Source organism: Corvus moneduloides, chromosome 13, assembly GCF_009650955.1.
Source record: "Corvus moneduloides isolate bCorMon1 chromosome 13, bCorMon1.pri, whole genome shotgun sequence".
In the NCBI taxonomy this organism is placed as follows: domain Eukaryota; kingdom Metazoa; phylum Chordata; class Aves; order Passeriformes; family Corvidae; genus Corvus; species Corvus moneduloides.
In genome coordinates, this window is record NC_045488.1 from 17495398 (window position 1) to 17504169 (window position 8772).

Consider the following 8772-nt stretch of genomic DNA (forward strand, 5'->3'; position numbering starts at 1 on the left):
ACATATATGTAAAGGCCCTTAAAATAAAGTCTTCTTTCTGTAGTTTGGACAGATGTTCCCAGCGGAGTCCACTGACTTTCTGCACTGTCCAGAGTTTAATATTGCTGCACAGAAGATAGAAGGAACTAACTGACTTTGGAGGGTTATCCATGGCAATAAAATGTGAGAAGACCTCATGGAGCAACCGGGTAGAGGATGCAATACACAGAGCCAGCGCCAATCAGCAGCCCAAAACTTGGCTTTGGCCAAGGAAGCAGCTCTCGCTCCTCCTCTGCCCCTGCCTGAACAGAGTCATCCTTTCTGGCTGAGTCTAGGAATAAGGCTCAGGAATGGAGGAAATGACAGGAAGGTGAATGGTCAGGAACTGCAGCCATGAACAGAAGGTGTTTGTTCAGGACACACTTCTATCCCTTGAAAATGGATGCAAGGGTGTCCTTATATTTAAGGATGTATTACATGTCTTTTCCACTAGCTAAGGTTTCAGTCCTGCAAGCTGTGTTCAGTGCTGCTCACCTGACAGCAAGATGGTTCCTTGCTCGAAGCTGCTTAGGATGTGCTGTCCAAGAACAAACACACTTCGGCGCTGGGAGATCTTCGTGCAAGGCTGCTCAGGGGAACTACTGGTGTAGGCATAAGGGATTTCTTTCAGAGTTCATTTGGAGAGCGCCAGCTGCATTTTTAACTATAAAAATAGCAACAGTGTCTTTTGTATATGTGACTTTAAGGGCATAATTTGTCTTATATTGGTATAATAACTACTGTCTTCTCATGCTTAGTGTTGCAAGAATAGCCAGAAGGCAGTCAGCCTGCATGAGCCTTCATGAGAGATGTTTTCTCCACAACACGTGGCAAAGTCCTCCATTGTTTCTGGGAATCTTTGTAGCTTGAATGCATTATTCTGCTTGTCATCCATGTGCACAATAAACTGGGCACTCTTGACTATTGTTTTATAAAACTGTGGCTAAGAAAATTAAGTGCCCTTTTATTTTATTTAGGCAACAAAGTGATTTATGAAAAGACGCATCCACTTCCCTGACGGGAAGTCCGTGTGTGCTTTAAGGCCCAGAGCAGACTGTGGGCTGAGACTGTGCCTCTGCCATAGTTGTTACCATTGGTATTATTGGAGTGCACAGGAGGACTGAGCCCCTCCACTGCCCCCAACTCTACTGTGCTATGTGCTGAACTAGGATGGTTTGAGGCCCTCCCAAGCTTCAGCCTTTGTAAATGCCCTGGGACAATAGTCCTGGGGACAGAAAGGCACACTCCTCTTCTTCATGAGGTTCAAATTATCTACGCAGAGGTTGTCATCTCTTAAATTTCAGTGGTGAGATGGAGGGACAGGAGGCGGATTAAAGCAGCATAGAAAATAAATCATTCACACAGCCTTGCTTCAGTGCCTCCCCTCTCAACTCTCTCCACAGCAAGGCCTTTCTCCAGAGCCACACCATTTTCACTTCACTGGGTTTTTGGCCTCAGCCAGTGTCTGGGAAACATTGCCCCATCTGTTGGGGGTGTCTGTGTCTCAGGCAACTCTAACTTGCATGAAATGGAACTGTGCTCAGCTTTATCTAGAGTTACAGTTGAGTGCATCCAGATTGGTTGGGCAGCCATGATAACTGGCTGAGCCTCTTGGCTTCATCTGGTGAAAGGTAAATGACTGAAAAGATGAAAACAGGGATTTTAATTGCCAAGCCACTTGAATCAATAGGGAACTCTGCATGCTACTATGTGTGGTCTCCATGGACCCCATATGAAAGATGAGGGCAGCTGTGACCTCGCTTCATCACCCTTGCCTCAATCAATAGCTACCAGCTTTTAAAGTCCCAAAAGGTGTGATTAAGTCTCTGCTGCACGAAGTTAGCGTTTCCTAGCATATAGCCCATTGTCCTGACTGAAAGGACCTAAAAGCCCTTATTTTGTGAGGGTTAATGACCAGATGTCCCTGGAAGGAAGCCCATCAGCCCTGGGCCTCAGTGCCAGAAATTACTGCAGCTGATTTCATTCCCCTTTGCATCTGTGTTGTAGCTTCAGTGGCAGCACGAAGCATTTCACTTAGGTAAAGGAGTCTATGGGTGCAGAGATAATCCCAGTGATGTCCTGGGAGGGGACTGGAAAGAGACTGGAAAGGTGCTATTCTATTCTATTGCACTTAGTCTATGAGGATGCTTCAGAGGGATGCAAACTCAAACTGTTCCACACCTGGGAGTGTGAGAGTGCATGTTTCAAGTCCATAAATGTAGCACTTTCTCTGGAGCAGTCCCTCTTATGGAGTGAGTGCTTGTGTAACTGTAATAGTCCCAGCAAGGCCTGAATCAGACTGTCCCCTTTAATAGCAAGGCTTTAATAATGCATGAACAGGACAATTGCACTGTCTGTGTGAAAACAGTAAGGACAAGTTTATGGTTTGCAACAGTAGATGCTTCAGCACTTTTAACAAGAAGGGAATGGGCAGGGTACTTTGGAGAAATAAAGAAAAAATTGCCTCATAGGGTATAGGTACATGACACAGGAGACTAATATTGATATGTCATTCTCAAAGGGGCATTTCAATGTCACCATTTTCATGCAGAAATCTAACAGTACATACTTTAACTTAAAAGAGCTCTCTGAGTAGCTGCCTTTCTTGTATTTTTCTTTCACTCTTTCTCATTATTTGTCCCAGAGCTCTGGAGGCTGTGAGAATGCCTCACTCCAAGGATAACACTGAGAGTATCCTGCTCTCCACATGGTGTATTATTGACAGTACAATTAGATAGGGAATTTGGTTAGCACAGTGTAACCAGGGTATGTGGTAATTACTGGAGCATCATTATTAGTCTTATGGCATGTTTTTGGAGTTATTAATTGAAGCTTTTATCTTCCTTTGCACATTAGAATTTTGAAAAACATTGAATAGCATTAATAAATCTCTAGTCCCTGTAGCCAGCAGCAGCTTAGCTTTTGGAGAAAGAAAAGCCCTGGAAGTCTTCCTTCCAGGCAGTTGTGCCTTGCAGGTGAGCCTGTGTGTAAGGACAGATCATTAAGGATTTGCTGCTCCAGGATGGAGGCAGAAATAAACTTACATATGCACAGAGTATGGAGTACAGATGAATCCAGCCATGACTCAGTCTGAGTGCAAGATTAGTTTCCTTTGAAATGCCATCAGAAAGCATTTGCTCACAATGTAGGTCACAGCAACAAAGGCTATGGGAGGGATTGACTGAAGGCAAAAGGAGCGAAGCTGAAATTACCTAAGTTCAACAGCTGTCTAAGTCTAAGCCAGATGTTTGCAACATTAAATATTCTGTGGCAGCAGAGGTCTGTAGCCACGTAGACCCTGTAGTGGGAAGAAATTGAATTGTACATTTCTGTAAGTCCACACAACTAACTCTCCTACCTGTACGATTGCTAAAAGTCTCTGCTTCTCTTCATGCTACAAGTGTGCCAAACACTCATTTTCACAGCTTGCTCATACTATGTTTTTTTCTGCTGCCTCACTTCCTTGCCCTGAATAAAACTATTGTTCTTTGAGCTCAGTACATGAACCAAACATTGAAAGAGATTAAGATGACCAGCAGATGATGGGAAACAGAAAATGCAGCTAGACACATTCAGCATAAACAAATATTTTGAGGTGCACTGCTCAGGCACTGATTAGTTTGCCAGCTGTAGGCAGAGCTACAGAGGAAATTAAAAAGGTAGAGTAAGCTGAAAACTGCAGAGGGAAAGAAACTGCAGCAGGGTACACTGATTCATAATGCAGCAGGGAAAGAATGGGGTTTAGACTAGGATCTGCTGGATTTTAGGATTCTTGCTTCTTTGAGAGACAGTCTGTCTGTGAGACTCTTTCTACACTGTCACGCCAGCAGTGGAGTGGAAACTTTTTTTTTTTAGCAGGCAGGAGGAGGGGAGAAAGCCCTGCGTAAAACCCAAGCTCTCATAGGAGGAAAATACCATATGTACCTTTTTAAAATCCTTCAGGGTGCAGCTGCAGATAATGAAAACAAATGATTCCTTCAAAATAAAGGTAATAATGGAAATAGGCTATGCCTAGAATTTACCTCAGCTTTAGATTCTGATGGCAATAAAGGTAACAGCATAATGGAGCCTATTAATGTAGTAAGAGGCAGCAATAGACAAAACCTACAAGGATGAAGGGTTACTTAAAATCTCCAAGGGATGTGTACCAAAGACTCTGAGGCAGGAAATCATCACTGAGATCATGAAAGCATGAACAGACATGATGAATATCAGAAGTATATTTTGGCCTCTATACCTTTATTTGCAGATAGCAGGAGTAGCATCTCTAGTGCCCTCTGCAAAATGAGATATCTCAGCAAACAGTATTAAGTGGAAACCAGTCAGAATGTTTTCAGAAATACACTTCTTTTTGTCAAGAAATGTCAGTCAGGCCCCAAACCTCTCCTGTTAGGGATGGAAGATAAACTATGAAAACTCTGTAGGTTTAGGGTAGGATTTCTACTGAAAAAGCAGCCACTTATATAAAACATCCCAGTAATTTTGGCACTCAACAGTATTAAAAGAGACACGGGAAAATTTATTCCAGGTTCCTCTTCCTGTTTAGATGATGCCATTAGCTTCAGCCAGATGATATAGAAGATGCCTGCTTTTGGTATGAGCTTTTTGGCATGCCTGGAGATTCTCCTAATCCCTGAAAGTGATGAAAATATCGGAGAGAAAGAAAACTAAACTATATGCACTTCTAAAACAGAATACTGGTCACCTTATCAGTTCACACTTAATGCTATCTGATAATGCAGCAAGGCTGGAGTGTCTTTTTGTGTTACTTCCTCTGATTTTTAAGAAAATTTGGGGCATAATTTAAATGAAATTGAATTAAAAAAAAAAAAAAACCATATTTTGAGCGAGAGTGGGAACAGAGAAAATTCAAGGATGGGGTGAACCATATGGGGAAGTAGGAAGCCTGGTTCATTTCTGTCAAACTCCTCACAGCATTCCTGGATGATAACGCAGGCACTGCCTGAGCCCTCGTGAGCCCTGAGCAGCCGGGTAGGCCTGTTCTATGTACAAAAAATACAAAGTTTTCACTAAGGTCTGGTAAGAACAAGGCTGTAGGTGTAAGGGACATGCACCACTGGAATAGCTGTACTTAAAGATCAGTGCTGAAAGAACAGCTGGCAGCCTATATTAATAAGGTCTTATCTGTTACCCAGGCAGAACAGCACATATATCATGGGAGTCTGTGACCTAGAGGGAGACTGACTGCTAACTTCACTAGGATGCGTTAGAAATGAGGCCCTTCAAGGCCTCTCCTCTACTAATTTATCATTTCAAATACTTTTGACAATCTATTTCACACCTGCCCTTGAAACCTCAGCCTATGCCTTTTTAAACTTGCCCTGCTAGCTCTCTTGGACTTTCACACATTTGCAAAAACCCCCAGAGCCATAATATCACCCTTCTTTAGAAAACCTGCCTGTCCCAAGCAGTGTCTGACACACAGGGCAGTGCTGTGGGAGCGGAAGGGCCATGCCACTATTCCTGATGGTCACTGGTACTCTGAGCTCCCTGCCAGCTCTCAGATGCTGAAGCCATTGCAGTGGGAGCAGTCTCTGTTACATGTGCATGGTCCATATCCCAGTGGGGTCTGGGACTGAAGGCAGCAGTACATTTCTGCTAAGCAGAAAAATACTGCTACTAGGAGAACAAAGACTTTCAACTGTGATTAACATTTTATTGCCTGGGTGGTGGGTATCAAAGGGCTTTTTGGCTCTTCTGGAGCCACTTCAGTCCAGTTGGATTAAAATCAGCACAGCTGTTCCCCAACTGACTTCAAAAATGCTTCCAGTAAATGCCACTTCCTGCTGTTGCTGTCCCTCCTTCTGGAAGCTGCATCATCCTGCTCAGCTTAGCTCAAAGACTTGCTCTTCTACTCCCTCTTCTTCCTCCTCTTCCTCCTCCTTCCCTGTGCTGTGTGTCTGCTTTAGACATAACAGTCTCCATCTCTATATCCTGTGCACTTCCCAGGAACAACCTTCAGCACAACATTGATGAGTGGGATGGTGGGGGTTACTAGTAAGGAAATTAAATTGCCTACATGGACAAGTGAGGCTGTGAGCATGGGAGATGCCAGGTTACTCCTGCTCTGCTCTCCCCTCTACACTGGGCTTGGGCACCAGGACTGGATGCTCTAGCTGGCTCTTCTGCACTGATAGATAGGTGAGCTCTGCTGTGGCCAGCCAACCCCCTGTGTGCCAGGGGGCTGCTCGGCAGAGGCAGGACAGCTATTTCCTTGGACAGGCCACATGAAGGTGGAACTTTCAGATGGTGAGGACTGTAAAGCCAGCAATAACAAGTGTTTCTGTCTCTGCTGTGGATAAAGGGGTGCAGAAATCTCTAGTAGCAATGCAGGGATGAAGAGGGGCTGGAAGACTCAAACTGCACTTGGAAGTGAGTAACAGAGAGTGTAAATTTAAGAGAAAATAGTTCAGAGTGTCTGTGCAGAAGAAGCCAGGACAGCAGGACTGGAACAGCTCCTCTTATGTTAAAGAGCTGCAGATGGGTGACCCCAGTGGGATGCTGAACAATAGAGTGACAGAAGTAGGGTTCAGAATTGCCTAAGCTCCTTTGATATCTCTCTAATGCACTGCCGTGCTCTAGCCTAGATTTCACTCCATCCCTAGGATGCAGATGCCATCTGCAGGAGCCACTGGATCCAGCCTCCTGCAAGCTACAATAGCTGTGAAGGGAAGATCTAATTCTAGTAGTCAAAGAAGTGTCAGAAGAGAGACTCCGTCTGCCTCCCTGCCTGCACCCCAGGAAGGAAGCACAAGCCTTTTTTGTGGAGAGAGCTGCAATGATGCGTGGCAGAAAAACTGCCTCTCTCAGCCAGGGTCCGGGGGTGGAGGAGATTGGTTTGCTCAGGCATCCCTCCTATTTTAAGTTGTAGATTCCTCTCATTGTAGAGCGAGGGGCTTTCCACCTCCAGTAAAAGTGTGTTTTAGTATTTAGACAGAAAGATTGGAGTTGTCTGCTCCCACAGCAGATTTCTCTCCCAGTAAGCCTCATACACAGGTCTGTGGGACTCTTACCCTGTGCTGACTTGAGGACCATTTTCTAAGATAGATGATACAATGTTTCTAGCTCAGACTGTTAACAGTTTGTAGGAAGGACAGATATGGTTTTGAGTGGTCATTAACTTTAGGAGTTGGGGGTTATCTTACTAAAAGCCTCAAACAGTGCAATATATTAAAAAGTCCTGAGTATACCCCCAACATCTCTCTGTCGTTTGGGTCACAGTGACTGAGCTCAAAGCACAACTTGCTTTGAGCAATAACTCACAACAACTTGTGAGCCACATCCTAACTCTCCAAAAAACAAAAACAGCAAGTGGCTTGTCCCGCTGGGGAGGTTTCTGTGGATGACTAAGGACTGTCAGGTGTGGATGAGCTGTCATCAGATTAGAAGCATCTAATAGCAATCAGCAGTTAAGAAGAGCTTTAACACCATCCACACTGCCCTTATGCACTAGGGAATTGCAGTGCCTAGTGCTGAAGGGTGTTACTTAATGACTGTTTTTGCCAACCCTCCTGTCACCTTCTTCCCTGCAGGTGTGAGAAACGCCTGCAGTGAGTCAGGAAAGAAAGCAATTTGGCTCTCCAGGTGAGCACTGCCTTCCTGAGAAGGAAAACACTTGTTCCCAGAGGCCAGCAGTGCCTGAGCTTGCAAAAAATTCTGAGGTAAGAAAGCTGAACTGTGCCTCCCCTCTCTCTTTCCAGCAGCATTGAGGAAAGAAGGCAACAGATGCCATCCATTTAAAACAAGCATGTCAGTAACAACCACAGCCTGAACCAAACCAGATGTGATCTCTAGGGCTGTTAAGCCTGATAATTCACAGACAGAAGAGCTGGGCAGTGTAGCTTGAGGTTCCCCAGTTGCTTGTTGCACTTCCTGAAATGAAGACCTCAGGCTCACAACTCAGAGTTCAGTTAATCTGCCATCAGCACAAAAGAGTCCTTCTTCTTCTTGACATCTCTGGGAAAAGACTTTGCACACACTTAGACTCTGTTGAGTAACTAGAAAAGGCAATTGTTCAAGCTCTCTAATGACACAGGAGGCCCAACAGTGCTGCAACCTGAAAATAGGTGCCTGGTTTCAGATTAGCAAAAGTTCACCATCCTGTTCCTCTATTAGATGATGTCTTTGGAAGTAAGCATGTTTACTGAATTTCCCTTTTGGTTCTAATAAACTCTTTACAGCAAGGCTGTTCTCCCAAACACAATTTCTGCAGGATCCTGTATACAAGCACTTCTTTCACAAGTGAAAATCATCTTAAACACCTCTTTTCTTTTGTCTGGACAATCAAATGTACTGAGCCCAAGAAATAAGTTTTGAAAACCAGCTTCCATGGTACTTGAGCCTCTTCGTATACCCAACCTGAACCTTAGAACAGTTCATGTGCTATCTCTAGATATTCACAAGACAGCATTGTCACCTGATTTATTAACAGTCTGCTGAATGCTAGGGAGGGACTTTTAGAGGGATGTTAGAGATGTGTACATCTGTCTAAATGGCTGCTCTTGTAAGAAGAGCTTGAAACTGAATTTTTTATTTCCTGAGTGCCAGCATTTTAGAGGAAAAATTATGACAGCAACTTGAATTGCCAGCAGTGAATCAATTAATAAACACCAGTCTGAAGTAACAAATATTCCAGGTATGAGAAATCTAGGGAGTGTTATTTCTTAGTGGAGCCTTAGCATGGGTAAGGAACTTGACTTTCAGTGTCTTTTGTGACACCGGCTCACTCAGCAC